Raw genomic sequence first — 17,282 nt, 5'->3', positions numbered from 1 at the left:
TGATGAAGATCAAAGACCACAGCCTTCAGTATGGATTACACCTCAACATAAAGAAAACAAAAATCCTCACAACTGAACCAAGAGCAGTATCATGATAAATGGAGAAAAGATTGAAGTTGTCTGGGATTTCATTTTACTTGGATCCATAATCAGTGCCCATGGAAGCAGCAGTCAAGAAATCAAAAGACACATTGCATTGAGCAAATCTGCTGCAAAATACCTCTTTAAATTGTTAACAAACAAAAATGTAATCCTGAAGACTAATGTGTGCCTTGCCCAAGCCTTGGTGTTTTCAATTGCCTAATATGTATGTGAAAGCTGGACAATGAATAAGGAAGACCAAAGAAGAACTGTGCCTTTGAATTATGGTGTTGGCAGAGAATACTGAATATACCATGGACTGCAAAAGTATGAACAAATCTGTCTTGGAAGAAGTACAGCCAGAATGCTCCTTAGAAGCAAGAATGGCAAGACTACATCTCACATACTTTGGACATGTTATCAAGAGGGATCAATCCCTGGAGAAGGACATCACGCTTGGTAAAGTAGAGGGTCAGCGAAAAAGAGGAAGACCCTCAACGAGACGGACTGATACAGTGGCTTCAACAATGGGCTCAAGCATAATAATGATTGTGAGGACGGCACAGGACCGGGCAGTATTTCGTTCTGTTGTACGTGGTGTTGCTATGAGAAGGAACGGACTCGACAGTTTGTAACAACATTTATAAATATGTATATATTTACAAAACATATGTATATATTTATAAAACATGTATATATTTTATATGCACGTATGTATATAATTATAAACATATGTAGCCGTGTGTATGTGTGTGTATAGTTTTAAAAACACATACATACTTTTTAACTATGAAGAAAAGGCAACGACTAATATAAAATTTAGTCTAGTGATTACTTTAGGAAGGAAGGATGAGGATTCTATCAGGAGAGGCACATAATGAGGTACATTATGTTATATTTCTTGATCTACGTAGCAGGTATATGGTGTTTGTTTCATAATTATTATTTTAACTGTATATATTTTTTATTTTCTCATATATATGACTTCTTAATACAAATTTTAAAGGGAAAAAAAAAGGAGCATTGTACTGTTCGAGATGGTTTATTGGTCAATAAAGAAAGTGACAGAGTTACCTCTATAAACAGGATGGTCTATTAGTCTTTTGAAAACTCCCCCAAAAGGTATAATTTTAAAAATCAAACAGATGTATTCAAGGAAACAGGTGGGACTATTCCCAGTTTAGAAAAAACACAGTTCATTTCTTATAGGACCCAGTAATCTAGAAGACAGACAACAGTAACATAAATACACACCATAATGAAACTCAAATAAAACGAAAGGTTTTTCAGCTCTGCCATCCTCCTAGCAGTCTCAGTTTCGCAGAAATATTAGAGATGATGGGTGTTATGGATTGAATTGTGCCCCAGTAAAATTGTACCTACTTGGCTAGACCATGATTCCCAGTATTGGTGACTGTCCACCATTTTGTGATCTGATGTGATTACCCTATGTGTTGTAAATCCTAACCTCTATGATGTTAATGAGGCAGGATTACAGGCAGTTATGTTAATGAGGCAGAACTCAATCTACAGGATTAGGTTTTTCCTGGAGCCAGTTTCCAGAGAGGAGAGGGACCTCAGGCCATCAACAAAGAAGTGCTGGGGTAGTGTGTCATTTGGACCCTGGGTCCCTGCACTGAGAAGTTCCTAGACCAGGGAAAGGTTGATGACAAGGACTTTCCCCCAGGACTGACAGAGAGAGAAAGCATTCCACGAGAGCTGGCGCCCTGAATTCGGATTTCTAGCCTCCTAGACTATGAAAGAATGAATTTCTGTTTGTTAAAGCCATCTGCTTGTGATATTTCTGTTATAGCAGCATTAGATAACTTAAGACAATGGGAAAATATTAGAAAGGCTTTTAAAAAAAAACAGTTGAATTGATTCCAACTCACGGAGACCCGGTCTGTGTGTCACAGTAGAGCTATGCCCCAAAGGGCTTTCCAATAGCTAATTTTTCAGAAGTAGATTGTCAGGTCTTTCTCCCGAGGCTCCTCTGGGTGGACTTGAACCTCCAACCTTTTGGTTTGTGCCATCCAGGGACTCCTATGAGAGAGGCTAAGTTTCAAAACAGAGGCCCTGGTGGCACAGTGGTTAAGGCATTCAGCTGCTAACTCCAGGAGAGAAAGATGTGGCACTCTGCTTCTGTAAAGATATATAGCCTTGGAAACGCTATGGGGACTTTCTACTCTGTCCTATAGGGTTGCTATTGAGGCCAATAGCCTCTGGGCACCATTACCAACCCCAAACTTTTAAGTAGAGTAGCATAAGCCTCCTCCCCTTCTAACTGGTTTCTCCCAATGTTTTTTAGGCAATCGGCCAACCTCCTGCCCAAGATAAGAAAAATGAGGCTGGGGTCGCAGACCACAGAACCAGTTAAGACCAAATCTGGCCTGCCTGACATGCGCAGAACCATCAACCCCATCCTCCAGGTGACCCCGGAACTTTTCTACCACCAGACAGAACAAAACTTTAGTGGCCCAAGACGGGGGGAAGACTTTCAGAAGCTAAAGTGTCTGAGCCTAAGATCCAGTTTGAGAGACCCTCCACTTTTGGATTGAGCAAGCGCAGACAATGGAACCATCCGGAACGCCTTTTCAGGCTAGACCAATCAAGGACCTGGCTCCTTCCCACCAGTATCCTTCCTTGGTTCTTGCCCCTAATAAAAACTGTTTCAGCCATTGTTCAGGGACTCATCTTTGTAACACAAGTCCCGGTGTGCTCCTTTGCTTGGCTAACCAAATGAAGCTTCTTTCACTTTCACCCGTTTTGTGTCTCTATAGCTGTGCTGAGCAAGGACCTGAGACCCCAGTAACATTATGAGTTGGAACTGACTCGACAGAAATGGGCAATGGGTTAAGTTTGAAAAAGGACAGGAAAATAGAGAGGTTTACTTTCTTTGTATTAAAAAAAGAAAACTGGTATGTCTTGGATTGAACTTTGTCCTCCCAGAAAATGTGTGTATCAATTTGGCTGGGCTGTGATTCCCAGTATTGTGTGATTTTCCTGTATATTGTAAATCCTGCCTCTATGATGTTAATGAGGAAGGATGGGAGGCAGTTGTGTCAGTAAGGCAGGACTCAATCTGCAAGACTGGATTGTGTTCTGAGGCAATCTCTTGAGATATAAAAGAGAGAAGTGAGCAGAGAGACAGGGGGACTTCATTCCACCAAGAAAGCAGTGCCGGGAGCAGAGCACGTCCTTTGGACCTGGGGTCCCTGCGCAAAGAAGCTCCTAGTCTGGGGGGAACATTGATGAGAAGGCCAACAGAGAGAGAAAGCCTTCCCCTGTAGCTACGCCCTGAACTGGGACTTTTAGCCTACTTTACTGTGAAGACATAAACTTCTTTGTTAAAGCCATCCACTTGTGGTATTTCTGTTACAGCAGCACTAGATGATTAAGACAGTATGATAGAAATTTGCAAGACCAACGACTTATTCATTGCAAGTACCTTTTTTCAACAACATAAACGGTGACTATACACGTGGACCTCACCAGATAGACATGGGGGAAGGGTAAACAAGAATAACAAAGACACACAGGATGCATACTGTGAAATTCAAACCAGGTTTTGACTTTTTTTTTCTGCTCTTACGGACTTCCTGATTCTGCAGCATATAGGGTTTTGCCTATGGAGAGGGAGGATTCTCCCATCCTGAATTTACACTTCCTCTTAAAACCTCCAGAAGCAAAAACAAAAAGGTACGGGGGCGTGGTGGTGGAGGTGACATTGTTGCAGAAGAAACCTTCTAAGGAGCTAGGGATGATCTATATCTTTGATCTGGGTGGAGGTAACGAGAGTGCACACATATGTTAAAAAAAATCATTGAGCTGCGTATTTATGCACTTTTAGCTATACAAATATTGTTTATGTAGGAAAAAAATAGTAAATTGTTTAAATTTATTAAGTTCCTTTGAACTTCAGGCCTAAACTACTTTCTCAAAGACAAGAATGACTATTATCCCACTTATTTACATTATTACATTTTCTTGATCCTTAATCTTTAAAAATCCTCTCCAATTAAAGAGCTCTAAATTGCAGACTTTAGCCTCTGCTTACTGGTTTAAAAAAATGAATTTATCTATAATCAATTTCTAATTAACCACAATAACGACAGGAAGTAATAACAGAAAAGCCCAGAGCTCCAACAACCTCTTCTACACTGATTCCCAAATATGTAACTCCAGCCTCATGCTTTGTATACTAGTCTTCTCCTTGTGTATGGCCCAGCAGGTCCAAAATGAAACGTCACCTGAGTCCCCAAATTTCCTCTGCTTTTTATATTCCCTATCTCTGTGGATAGTACCACCATTCACTAAGATCTCCAAACAGGATACCTATAATCTTACGTCCTCCCATCTTCCTCCCTTAATCCCGCATCCAACCAGTCTCCAAGAACCCCTTTTCAATCCATCCTCTACACCACTTACTGAGCAGTGGACTTTGTAAAATGCAGAACGTACATCTGATCAAATCACTTCCCTGCTCAAAATTCTTCAATGGCACTATAATCACCTACTGTGACGGACAAAGTTCAGCTCATTTGCCTGAGCGATCCAATCAGCTTTATCTGCCACTGTTGGGAGGGGGCTCCTTCACTGTGAATTCCTGGTGGTGCACACACCAAGCTCCTCAACCCCCTGTACCCTAACATATAATGTTCCCTCTTGTGGCCCTGGTCTTCCACACCCCACCCCTCTCCTACAAACACTTAAAATTTGTATCCATTTCTTTAAGTGTCAATTTAAATGCTTCTCCCTGAAGAGACAATCTGCTTCACTAGGGTTCATTCCTTTTCCCACTCTCCATTGACTCGGAAAGCAATAAAAATGGGCCAGGAAGATCACCGTTCCTTACTGCTGCTTCCTGTTTTCACAAGTTCACTTCTGGCTCCTTCCCATCCTTAGTTCTCCTTTCTACAATTTCGTGAACACTTTTTGACTTAATCTGATGATACGATTCCTTCCTTGACCTCATTTCAGGAGTTTCATGAAACTTAGAACACCATATCCTCCTCTCTCTTCCACTACCATCCATTCCTTCAACAAATACTGACTGAGTACATAATACACCACAGGTGCTATGTTGAGGTAATGGTGAAAAAGACAGTTTCTACCCCCAGAAAGCTTACAGAAAAACAAACAAAACTGGCAAATTACAACAGAGTATGAGAAAGCAATGAAAGTGGGCAGGAAGGGAGGGCACTTAACTCAGCCTAAAGGAACTGGATATTCTCCAGACCTCTCCTAGACAGGATACCTGTTTCCTTCCTACTTCAACCAGGAAATGGGCAGGATGCCCTCTGGGCCTCAACATCAATCTGTCTTGCTCCACACCAAACCAATTACCAGTTGTTGATTGTGACTCACAGCAACCCTACAGGACAGAGCAGAACTGCCCTAGAGGGTTTCCAAGGCTATAATCTTTACGGAAGCATACTGCCACATCTTTCTCCTGAAGAGCGGCTGGTGGGTTCAAACCTCCAACCTTTCTGTTAGCAGCCAAGCACTTAACCACTGCACCACCAGGGCTCCGCACCAGGTACCTGAATTCTGAACTCTGACTCTGACCACCTCCTTCAACGCTTGAACCTGTAACAAGTCCTTTCTCTTTTTTCTTTTAAATAATATTTTATTGTGTTTAAGGAGAAAGTTTACAGCAAATTAGTTCCCATTTAACAATTTCCATACAAGTTATTCAGTGATAGTGGTTACATTTTTCACAATGTGTCATCATTCTCATTCATTCTGTTCTGGCTGTACCATTTGCCGTACTCTAGTTTCCCCGTCCCCATGCCTTTTCATCTTGGCTTTACAGCAATTTTTGACCATTTGGTCTCATATAGATGATTTTTTAAAGGGGCTCACTATTCACAGGTGATATTCTTTATTTTATGAGCCAACCTGTTATTTAGCTAAAAAGGTGACCCCAAGAGGTAAATTTGGTTTAAGGTTTAAAGAGTATTTCAGGGTGATAGTCTCAGGGAGTCCTCTAGGCTCAACCAGTCCAGTAAGTCTGGACTTTTTTAAGAATTTGAATTCTGTTCCACATCCTTCTCCTGTTCTATGAGGATTCATCATCTATTGTGGCCCTGTTCAGAATGGTCAGTAGTGGCACTATCTAGTTCTTCTGGTCTCAGGGTAGATGAGGCCGTGGATCGTGTAAACTATTAGAGGACTAATAGTAGACTACTTTCTTCTCTGGGTCTTTGTTTCCTTCTTTCTTTTTTGTTCCGGATGAGTTGAGACCAATAGTTGTATCTCAGATGACTGCTCACAAGCTTTAAAGACTCCAGGCACTACTCACCACATTGGGATGTAGAACATACACTTTATAAACTATATTATGCCAATTAACCGAGTTGTCCCATGAGACTATGGTCCTAAGCCTTCAAACCTGGAAAACCAATCTCGAAAACTGTTTGGTTATGTCTAAGAAGTATCTGTAACATGCATGCACACACATACCTGTATGTACTTGCACCTATAAATACATCTATCTGTACACACATATGTATGCACATATTCATATCCATACACATACATGGCTATATACATATTTGTGTAAACACACATATTTTTTTGGTATTGTTGCAAAGTTAGTTATGTCATATCCTTTACCAAAAATGTTCTTTTCTCTTGAGCACTTCTTAGTGATGTCATTTACCTTGGTCAAGCTGTGTGCACTTCACCCACATTCAATGCTACCTTTCTCATCACCAAAAATAACAAGTACCTACTATCTCGAGAGTGCTTCCCCCTCTTTCCCTCCCCTATCCACCTCTGGTAACCACCAATGAGTGCTGGTCTCTGTATAAATATCTATTCTTGTCTTCTTATAAAAGTGCGATCATACAATATTTGCCCTTTAGTGATCAACTTATTTTACTCAGCATAATGTCCTCCAGATTCACCCACGTTATGTTTCCAGGACTTGTCATTATTCTTAGGAGTCCTATCTTGTAACTTCTACTTTGAAGGTTCTCTTTCCTCAGGGTCCATGCAGATCCTTACCTGCCTGGGCTTCATGGACGGGCGTCTCAACGATTTTCTCCTCAATGTCCTATATTTACTCACCACCCCACTTGTTCTGAGGACATTCCTGCCTTGCCAGTCCCCCACACCTTTTTCTCTTCTGCTCCCATACTCCAGAACATAGCCGCAGAAAGTTACAGAACTGGTTCCTTTACAAATGACGTGATGAACTTCCCCTTCTTGCTCACATTTCAGTACCTCTGCCTGGGAGGCCCTTCTTCACCGTCTTTCCCCTGAACTTCCATTCATCCTTCAAAGACCCGTTCAAAAGTTACTTTTCTAGGAAGCATTTTCTGACATCTTCAAGCACTTCCTCCTCTGACCCTCCCAAGGTGTCTCATTCACATTTAACCTGTAACACTTAGCATGCAGCTGTGACCCTTTGTTCACCTATTTCCCCCACTGTGGGGAGCCTGGGAGAGAAACAATGTTCTCTTTGTGTATCTTTATCCCAGACTCTAAGGCAGCCCTCCTTGTTGGTCATTCATTCACCCAACACACTTTCTGATACCATTTATGTGGTCAGCACTGGGTTGAATGATTGAATGTTTGATGTACTATATACAGCACATCTTCACTCATTTATTCTGTACCTTTTCTGCTCTCAAAGACTCCAAATCCACCCATTAGGCATCCTCCCTTGTCTCTACTTTCTAAAGATAACAGTGCCTAAGATTATACTGACAGCCTATGTCACATAAAGCCCCTCATTTTTCCTCCTCATGGCTGTTTTATTAACCTGCATCTTCACCCATTTTTTCCCCTTTTTTACTATTTTGCTAGGCTGACCTCATCACTTGTCTTCTAAACACATGACCTATACGACATCACCTCCTCTGGGACCATACTATGTTAAGCAATCCTTTCTCTTGCACCTATTCTTTCTCCCTTTCCAGTAAATCCATTCCCTCACCCTACAAATATTTTGCAGTCTCTCTTATTCTAAAAAATGATTTTTGGCTCTGTGACCATCCCCAAATATCCTCCTGTTTTTATCCTTCTCTCTACTTTCCATGTTCTTTTTTTTGTTTATTGTTGTAGTTTAAATGAAGTTTACATTTCAAGTTAGTCTCCCATACAAAAAATTATACATACATTGTTTTGTGACCCTAATTGCTCTCCCCATACTGTGACAGCACACTCCTCCTTTCCACTTGATTTCCCGTGTCCATTCAACCAGCTCCTAACCCTCTCTGCCTTCCCATCTCACCTCCAGACAGAAGCTGCCTGTTTAGTCTCTTGTATCTACTTGAGCTAAGAGGCACACTCCTCATGAGTATCACTTTATGTCCCACAGTCCAGTCCAATCCCTGTCTGAAGAGTTGGCCTTGGAAATTGTTTCATTTCTGGGCTGATAGAGAATCCGGGGGCCGTGCTTTCCGGGGTTTCTCCAGTCTCAGTCAGACCATTAAGTCTGGCCTTCTTACTAGAATTTGAGTTCCACACCCCACCTTTCTCCTGCTCCATCAGGGACTCTCTGTTGTGTTCCCTGTCAGGGTGGTCATTGGTGGTAGCTAGGCACCATCTAGTTCTTCTGGTCTCAGGCTGATGAAGTCTATGGTTTATGCGGCCCTTTCTGTCTCTTGAGCTAATACTTTCCTTGTGTCTTTGGTGTTCTTCATTCTCCTTTACTCCAGGTAGTTGGGACCAATTGATGCATCTTAGATGGCCCCTTGCAAGATTTTAAGACCCCAGACGCCACTCACCAAAGTAGGATACAGAACATTTTCTTAATAAGCTTTGTTATGCCAGTTGACCTAGATGTCCCCTGAAAGCATGGTCCCCAGACACCTACCCTTGCTACTCTGTCCCTCAAAGTGTTTGACTGTATTCAGGAAACTTCTTAGCTTTGGTTTAGTCCAGTTGTGCTGACTTCCCCTGTAGTGTGTGCTGTCCTTCCCTTCACCTAAGATAATTCTTATCTACTGTCTTCTACTATCCATGTTCTTAAAAGACCAAACTACACCCTACTACTTCTGTGTTCTCATTGCTGATCTGATAAAAACATTTAAAATTTTTTTATTGAAGTAATACACACACATGATTTTAAAAGTCAAACACTACTACAAGGCTTATAAACAAAAACAGCACCGCTCATTGCTGTGTCCCCAAACCCCCACACACACCCCTACTTGCCTTCCCCCATTCTCCCACTAAGTCACCATTTCTGTTCAAATCAATATTGAGTGCTAACAGTTATTACTAAGTAAATAATACATACAGCTAAATCATGCAATACTGTAATTAAATTTCCTTTCTTGTACAATTTTTGGTTTTCCCTGGAACTAATAATTGCTATTCCTCTTCTTTCTTTTTTTTTGGCGGCGGGGGAGGGAGAGCAGGGGCTTAGTATTCGATTTCAAGGATGGCACAGTACCAGCCAGTGTTTTGTTCTGTTGTGCATAGGGTTGCTATGAGTCGGAATCGACTCAATGGCACGTAACACCAGTATTTATGTATTTTTCATTAATTCATCCTCCAACTCTCCAACAGAACTGTAAATCTCCTCTTAATAAGTTTAAACACTTCAGATAATCTATCACTTTCATTCCTGTTAGAGACATTCCTCAGGGGTTTTCTCTTGTTCCAGTCTGGTTTATTTGCTCTCTAGGCTGCTAAACAGCTTACATCTTGCCAGGGATGTCTATTCCCTTTCATCTCTGGAATTCCCTCCTCATTCTCATATGTTGGAGCCTCTGTTTTCTGGATCCTACGTCTTCTCCTTCTATGGCTTACTCCCTGGTCTAGGTGTAGCATATATTCCGTGACTTCCTGATTAAGGAATCCCTGAGTAGTACAAACAGTTAAGGTGTTTAGCTGTTAACCAAAAGGCTGGTGATTCAAGTCCACCCAGAGGCACCTCGGAAGTCAGGCTCGGCAATCTACTGCTGAAAAATCAGCCACTGAAAACTCTATGGAGCACAGTTCTACTCTGACACTCGTGGGGTTGCCATGAGTTGGAATCAACCCAATGGCAACTAGTATGTTATCCTGATAAAAGGTATATGGAAGGTGAATCTCTGAAGACCTTCCATGACTTTATTTTACTCGCACACATAATTGACATATAGATTTTTTTTTTACTCATACACATGACTGAATATAGAACTTCAAGTTAGTAAACATTTTTCCCTCCAAATTTTGCTCCATTGTCTTCTAGCTCCCAAAGTTACTACATAGGAGTTCAAAAACATTGCTTAAGTCCTAAACTTCTGGATAGGACCCATTTCTTCTCTCTGGAGACTTTTAGGATCCTCTATTTCTCCTTAGTTTTATCAAAATGCAAACCACTAAATATGGTTCTTTTTTCACTTACTGAACTGGGTACTGGATAGGTATCTGCAATTAGGAAACTCGGGTTCTTCAGGTCTGGGACATTTTTTAAATCATTTACTTGATAATTTCTTCCCCTCAAATTTCTTTGCTCTCCTGTTATTCAGTGTTGAATCTCTGGGATTGATCCACTAATTTTCTTCTTTGTCTCTCCATTTTTATCTCTTTTATTTTACTTCTTAGGAGATTATCATAGGAGCTCTTGTGGTGTAATGGTTAAGCACTTGGCTAACAGAAAGGTTAGTGGTTTGAACCTACCCAGAAGCTCCGCAGGAGAAAAGACCTAGCAACCTGTCCCTGTAAAGATTACAGCCTTGGAGACCCCATGGGGCAGTTCCACTCTGTCCTATAAGGTCACTATGAGTTGGAATCGACAGCACACAACAACAACAGAAGATTATCTCAACTTTATATTGCAATACTTCTAATAAATGTTTTATTTCTACCATTATAATTTAATTTTTAAGAGCTCTTTGTGGTTCTCTGAATAATCTGTTTTTTATAGTCTCCTATTATTGTTCTGGAGCCCTGGTGGTGCAATGGGTAAGAGCTCAGCTGCTAACCAAAAGGTCGGCAGTTCGAATCTACCAACTGCTCCTTGGAAACCCTATGGGGATGTTCTATTCTGTCCTATAGGTTCGCTATGAGTTGGAATTGACTCAATGGCAACCGGTTTGGTTTTTTTTGTTTATTATTATTGTTCTATGATTGCAGTATCTTCTCTTCTCTCCAAGGCTCTACAGCGTTTTTATTCATTTGTTTTAATTTTCTTTTGCTCCCTGCAGTGCCTCTGTTTTCTCCAAGTTCTTCTTTATCTTTGGTTTGGTCAGTATCTTTCATTCACAGGTTTTCATCAAATGTCTGCTCATCCATGGCTATCCACTGACATTCAAGAGTGAAGCCCTAAAATGCTATTGAAAGCTATTTTTGTATGTGGAGAAGTTAACTAGGGAGAGTTTACTGAGTCTTCAGCTTCCTGTAGGGTGATAAGGACGGAGCCCTGGTGGCGCAAAAGGTTAAATGCTCCGGTGCTAACGGAAATGTTGGTGATTTGAACCCACTCTGCTAAGTATGAAAGAGCTGGCGATCTGCTTCCGTTAAGACTGTTGTTGCTATACGCTGTCATGTCGATTTCGAGTGCATCAACTGAGTCCCTGGGTGGTACAAACCACTAATGTGCTCGGCTGCCAACCAAGAGGTTGGAGGCTCAAGTCTATCCGGAGGTGACTGGGAAGAAAATCTTGGTGATCTACTTCTGAAAAATCAGTCATTGAAAATCTTATGGAACAAAGTTGTACTCTGCCACACGTGGGCATGGGGTCACCATGAGTCGGAATCGACTCAACAGCAACTTTTTTTTTTTTTTAAGCATGCCATAATTTGTTTGTCCATTCACCTGATGATGGATGTTTGGGTTGTTTCCAGATTTTGGCTTTTGCAGATAAAGCTGCTATAAACATTCATTTAAAAGTTTCTGTATGAACATATGCTTTCTTTTCTATTGGGTAAATACCTAGGGGTGAAAGAGTTGTATGGTATGGTAGGTACATGTTTACCTTTTTAAGAAACAGTCCAAATGTTTTCATAGTGGTTGAAGCATTTTACATCCCTACCAGCAATGTATGAGAGTTCCGGTTATCCCACACCCTCATCAATACTTGGTACGGTAAGTCTTTTTAATTTTAGCCATTCTACTAGATGAGTATCTCTGATAGGTTCATCTCATGGTGGTTTTACTTGCACTCGTGTTGAGGATCGTTTATCTCATTGTGGTTTTACTTGCACTCGTGTTGAGCATCTTTTCACAAGCCTCTTTGTCATCGATTCTCTGAAGTGTTTGTTCAAATCTTTCGCCTATTTTTTAAAAACAGTTTTGAGATACAAGTTACATACCATAAAGAGCACCTGTTTAAAATGTACAATCTAATGCTTTTTTAATATATTTACTGAGTTGTGCAACTATCACTCATTTTAGAACATTTTCATCATCCTGAAAGGAAGTCACTCTCTTTTCTGCCCTCCTTTCCCTCTCTTCTCCTCAGACCTACACAACCACTAATATACTTTCTGTCTCTATAGATTTGCCTATTTTAGACACTGCATATACAAATGGAATTATACAATATGTGGCATCTTATTTCTGTCTTCTTACACTTAGTATAATGTTTTTGAGATTCACCATGTTGTAGCATGTATTGGTACTTGCGATGTGAGGGATCACTTTTGTGTGGTCTCTCTCCATGGTCTTGTAACTCTCACCAAAGTGATTGGGTGGGACTGCGCAAATAAGGTAACTGTGGCCCACCAAGACGACTGGTTAGTTTTGCTATGCCACTAGGCTTAAAAAGAGAGCCAGTTCCAGAGCAGGAGGAGGATCTCACTACCACCAGGGAAGAAAAGCCAAGAGTAGAGCGTGTCCTTTGGACCCAGGATTCCTGTGCTAAGAAGCTCCTGGAACCAGGAGACTCAGAAAGAGAGAGACAGAGAGAGAGACTGCTGTAACACCAGAAGTGGCAAGATAGCAAGAAGCATCGGCAGTGAAATGGCAGTAGCAGAGGCAGTAGAACCAGGACACCGGCAGGAGACAGTGTGGTAGGACTCCTAGCCTATGGAGCAAGAAAGCCGAGTGCCTTCACAAAGGAGACTGCTGGCTGAGTAGGGTGCCTCTGGGCACTTGGTGGAGCTAGGTTTGCCAACCCATGGAGCTAGGGCTGAGTGCCTTCGGCTGAAGCTTACTGATGGAGTGGGGTGCCCCTCAGCACTTATCCGAAGAGCTAAAAGAGCTTTGTAACACTTGCCTGAGCAGGGCAGAGGCCAAGGGGCCAAAGACAGGCGTGCCTGACGGCACAGCTAAGAAGAGGCTGTCCTGATGGAAGAACCCTATCTTAAGCATTCCTGAACCTGAGTTGTAACCTGTTACTTCCCTAATGAACTCCATAATTGTCAGTATGGTCTGTGAGTTCTGTGTGACCACTGCAACAAATTATCGAACCCAGCAGAGACGCAGAGAGTGCTGGGGGCAGGGGGAACAGCTGGTGTGAAAGTTGGTAAAGATGGCAGAGAGAGGAGGCATGTCTGACCTCTGCCTCACAGGAATCAGCCTTGGGCTGCTGATCTTAATTTTCTTTCCTCCTTGTGAAGTTAGAGGAGGTCAGACACTGCTGAAACATCATTTTTACAGTACTTTTCACCCTGTTTATAGCTGAATACTATTCCACTGTGTGAATAGACCATATTTTGTTTATCCATTCATTAGCTGATAGATGTTTGGGTTGTTTCTACCTTCTGGCTATTATGAATAATGTTGCCAGAAATATCTGTGTATAAGTTTTCGTGTGGACATGTTTTCAATTCTCTTAGGTATATACCTAGGAATGGAAGTGCTGGGTCACATGGTAATTCTATGTTTAACTTTTTTGAAAAACTGCTAAATTGTTTTCCAAAGCAGCTGCACCATTTTATATTCCCACCAACAATGTATGAGGGGAGAGAGATATGGGGAGTGACTGCTAATGAGTATGGGGTTTCCTTTTGGGATAATGAAAATGTTCTACAATTAGATTGTGGCGCTGTCTGCACAGCTGTGAATATACTTGAATTGTACACTTTAGATGGGTAAATTTTACAATATGTAAAATATCTCTCAGTAAAACTATAAAAAAAAATGAAAACACCAAAGGCAACTGCTATGGATACTAAAGTTTTGAGACATAGCCTGAAATAGTTCCTATGGTTCTATACCTGGGCCTTTTCTCATTTCCCGGGCCCATCTACTCCTGTACGCTGACAGCACCCAACTCTATACCTTGGTGTCTTCTCTCTCTCAATAAAAAAAAACAAACCCGTTGCCATCAAGTCAGCTAGGACTCATAGCGACCTTACAGGAGGAGAGAGTAGAACTGCCCCATAGGGTTTCCAAGGAACAGCTGGTGGATTAGAACTGCCGACGTTTTGGTTAGCAGCTGGGCTCTTAACCACTGCGTCACTGGGCCCTCTTTCTCTCTCTACTGAGCTCTAAAATGTCTACTACGTATCTTCATCTGGGATGCCTGCAGGTCCTTCAATCTTTCAAAATCCAAACCCTCCATACCAGTGAAAAACAACAACAGTACCAACAACTATAACCAGTATCTTGCTCCATCTCCTACATTGCATGGTATCTTTCAACCTACTCTTTCAAGATAAAAACTCAGGATTTATCTTCAATGCTCCCATCCTACTTTCCCTGAACATTTCTCCTGTTAGTCTGCCCCTCTTCAGACCTGCTGTTATTGCCTTGTCTCAAGTCTTCCTCATTTCTCTTGAGGAGATTCCTAACTGGCCTCCCCGTCTCCATTTTAAACACTGCAATCATTTCTTCACACTGCTGCCAGAATGATCTGTCTAAAACACATATGAGACCAGCTTTCTCCTCTGCTTAAAACCCTTCAATAGCTCTCTATTGCCTGTACACCTGCAGGATTCCGTCTCTAACCTCATGGCCCATAGGCTCACCCACATATCCCAATGCTCCAACCATCCCTTCTTGAGGGAACTGTATGACTCTGCACATGTGTGATGCACTCTCTCCCTCCTCCTCTTACACATTCTTCTATACCCAGGTGACTCTTCAAGGAAGCATCTCTGATATAGGTAAACAGAGTTGATTACTCTGCCATATAACTTCTTTAGGTTGGAGTATTGAACTTAGCATGGCCTTTGGATTAAGACTGATCTGGACTCCAATCCAAATCATGTTGCTTACTAGCTATGTAAACAAATAGGAAAAATACCTGTCCTACATGGTTTCTTTCCCAGTCTGCCCTTAAAATATCAAAATACATGAAACCTTGTTATAATTTGCTAAATTAGAGCCAGGTGAGGGTAGAGATACCTTAAACTTGATAATGCAAAGACTTTATTAAAAGGTGTCTGAACCCTTTTTCTCTGCATCTTCTACCAAAACAAAAATAAATAAATCACCATAGCCCTGGAGTACTCCTGTGTGACAGTTTACTTGATTAAATAAGCATTTAATATGGAGTATGGATTTTGCAATTATTTATTTTGTCAATTAAAATAGATTATTCAAAGACTAACGTGTTTCTTTATGCTTAAATCATCTCATTTAACTGTCTTTTTTGTTAAGTAAATAAATCATTTTATTCTCTGTAAACAAAGACTAAGTTTTACTAGTTACCTTTTATAACAATGAAGAGAATATTATAGCTAAAATACTGGCTTCCTGATTCAGTAATTATTTTTCATTTCTAATAAGCAATAGAAACATATAGACATTTAAACCTGTAATTTTTAAACCCTAGATATCATTTAAGGAGCTCCTGGGTGGCACAAACAGTTATGTGCTTAACTACTACCTGAAAAGGTTGGCAGTTTGAAACCACCTAGAAGCGCCTTGAAAGACAGGCCTAGCGATCTGCTTCCAAAAGGTCACAGCCTTGAAAACCCTATGGAGCAGTTCTACTCTGCACGCATGGGGTCACCATGAGTTGGAACTGACTTGACAGCAAGTAAGAACAATAATAACAAACCTTATTTGTTTTATTGTAAAATATTTAAATACGCAAAAAAAATTACAGAGAATAAGATCACGAACTGCTCAGCTCTATAACAACTTTTACTGTACTTGCTTTAGATTTTGCTTAAAAAATAAAACATTCCAAGCCTATAACTGCAACTAGCAAACTAACACCAACTCATTTAGAATAGTAACCTAAATTAAAGTAAATTTAAAATGAGAAATTGTTGCGAGGTTGAAATTAAGAATTCTAATCCGTTCTCGTTAAGAAACATAATGGAAGATTTTTGTATTTAACTTCTACAAGTGTGGCAAAAAAAAGACAGATTCATGTGTAACTACATCAGTTCTAGTCGCTTCCTCTCTCACATACACAGCAGGTAAATTCCCTCAAGTGGTCCTTGGGAAAAACATAAGAATAATAATTGTGCCTGCAAATGAAATATTTAGGAATTCTGAAGTTTTATATTAATAATAACTCCGTCGACCTGTCTTCCTTAGGTACTTACAATAGAACTTTTCACCAAAATAGCAGAATTCTCTTTGAGAACGCTATTAGGTCATACAAAACTGCCTTCTTTATTTTCCCCCAAAAATTGCATTCTAGTGACCATACAGGGGGAAGAAAGCCAGTTCTAAGCAAATTTGAAATTTAACATTCTTTCTTCCTGCCTCCACTTAAAATGCTTGGAGCTCCAAGAATTTAAAAAAATAAAAGAAAACAAAGAAGAAAGATGACAGTTCAATGGGGCAACTCTGTGTGCCAGCTGCTAGCACAGCTCCTGGCACGTAGTCAGTGCTCAACAAATATTTGCTGAATTAATGAGAGGAAGGGAGAGAAGGAGGGAGAAAACGAGGTAAAAAAACAAAAAAAAAAAAGCAAATACCAACAAAGAGAACCCTGAAGAGGAAATCACTGAATCAATACCATTTACAATAGCCCCCAAGAAGATAAAATACTTAGGAATAAATCTAACCAGAGACATAAAAGACCTATACAATGAAAACTAGAATACACTACTGCAAGAAATCAAGAGAGACCTGCATAACTGGAAAAACATACCTTGCTCATGGATCGGAAGGCTCAACATTGTGAAAATGCCAATTCTACCCACAGCAATCTACAGATACAATGCAATCCCCATCCAAATTCCACCGGCATTTTTTAATGAGATGGAGAAACAAATTACCAACTTCATATGGAAAGGGAAGAGGCCCCGGATAAGTAAAGCTTACTCAAGAAGAAGAACAAAGTGGGAGGCCTCACACTACCTGATTGTAGAACCTATTATACCACCATGGTAGTCAAAACAGCCTG

The 17,282-nt window shown here is 40.8% G+C and overlaps 1 long non-coding RNA gene across 3 annotated transcripts in view; it reads right to left on the bottom strand.

Annotated features, from left to right (window-relative positions):
* Positions 1-17,282, bottom strand: part of LOC111820124 (uncharacterized) — a 121,385-nt gene that overhangs the window by 9,007 nt on the left and 95,096 nt on the right. The window contains exon 4 of one of the 3 annotated variants that reach the window (XR_002823664.1): positions 12,003-12,300. The exons of 1 other annotated variant lie outside the window; for it this stretch is intronic. This is a non-coding gene — a long non-coding RNA (uncharacterized LOC111820124). Of the gene's footprint in view, positions 1-8,993; positions 12,301-17,282 lie in introns of those variants that run through there. One more of the 3 variants, XR_002823662.1, reaches the window with a different exon arrangement.

This window comes from Trichechus manatus, unplaced genomic scaffold (assembly GCF_000243295.1).
Source record: "Trichechus manatus latirostris isolate Lorelei unplaced genomic scaffold, TriManLat1.0 scaffold00027, whole genome shotgun sequence".
In the NCBI taxonomy this organism is placed as follows: Eukaryota; Metazoa; Chordata; class Mammalia; order Sirenia; family Trichechidae; genus Trichechus; species Trichechus manatus.
The sequence above is the reverse complement of the archived record's forward strand: the minus strand, read 5'-3'. Positions and strand labels throughout refer to the sequence as shown.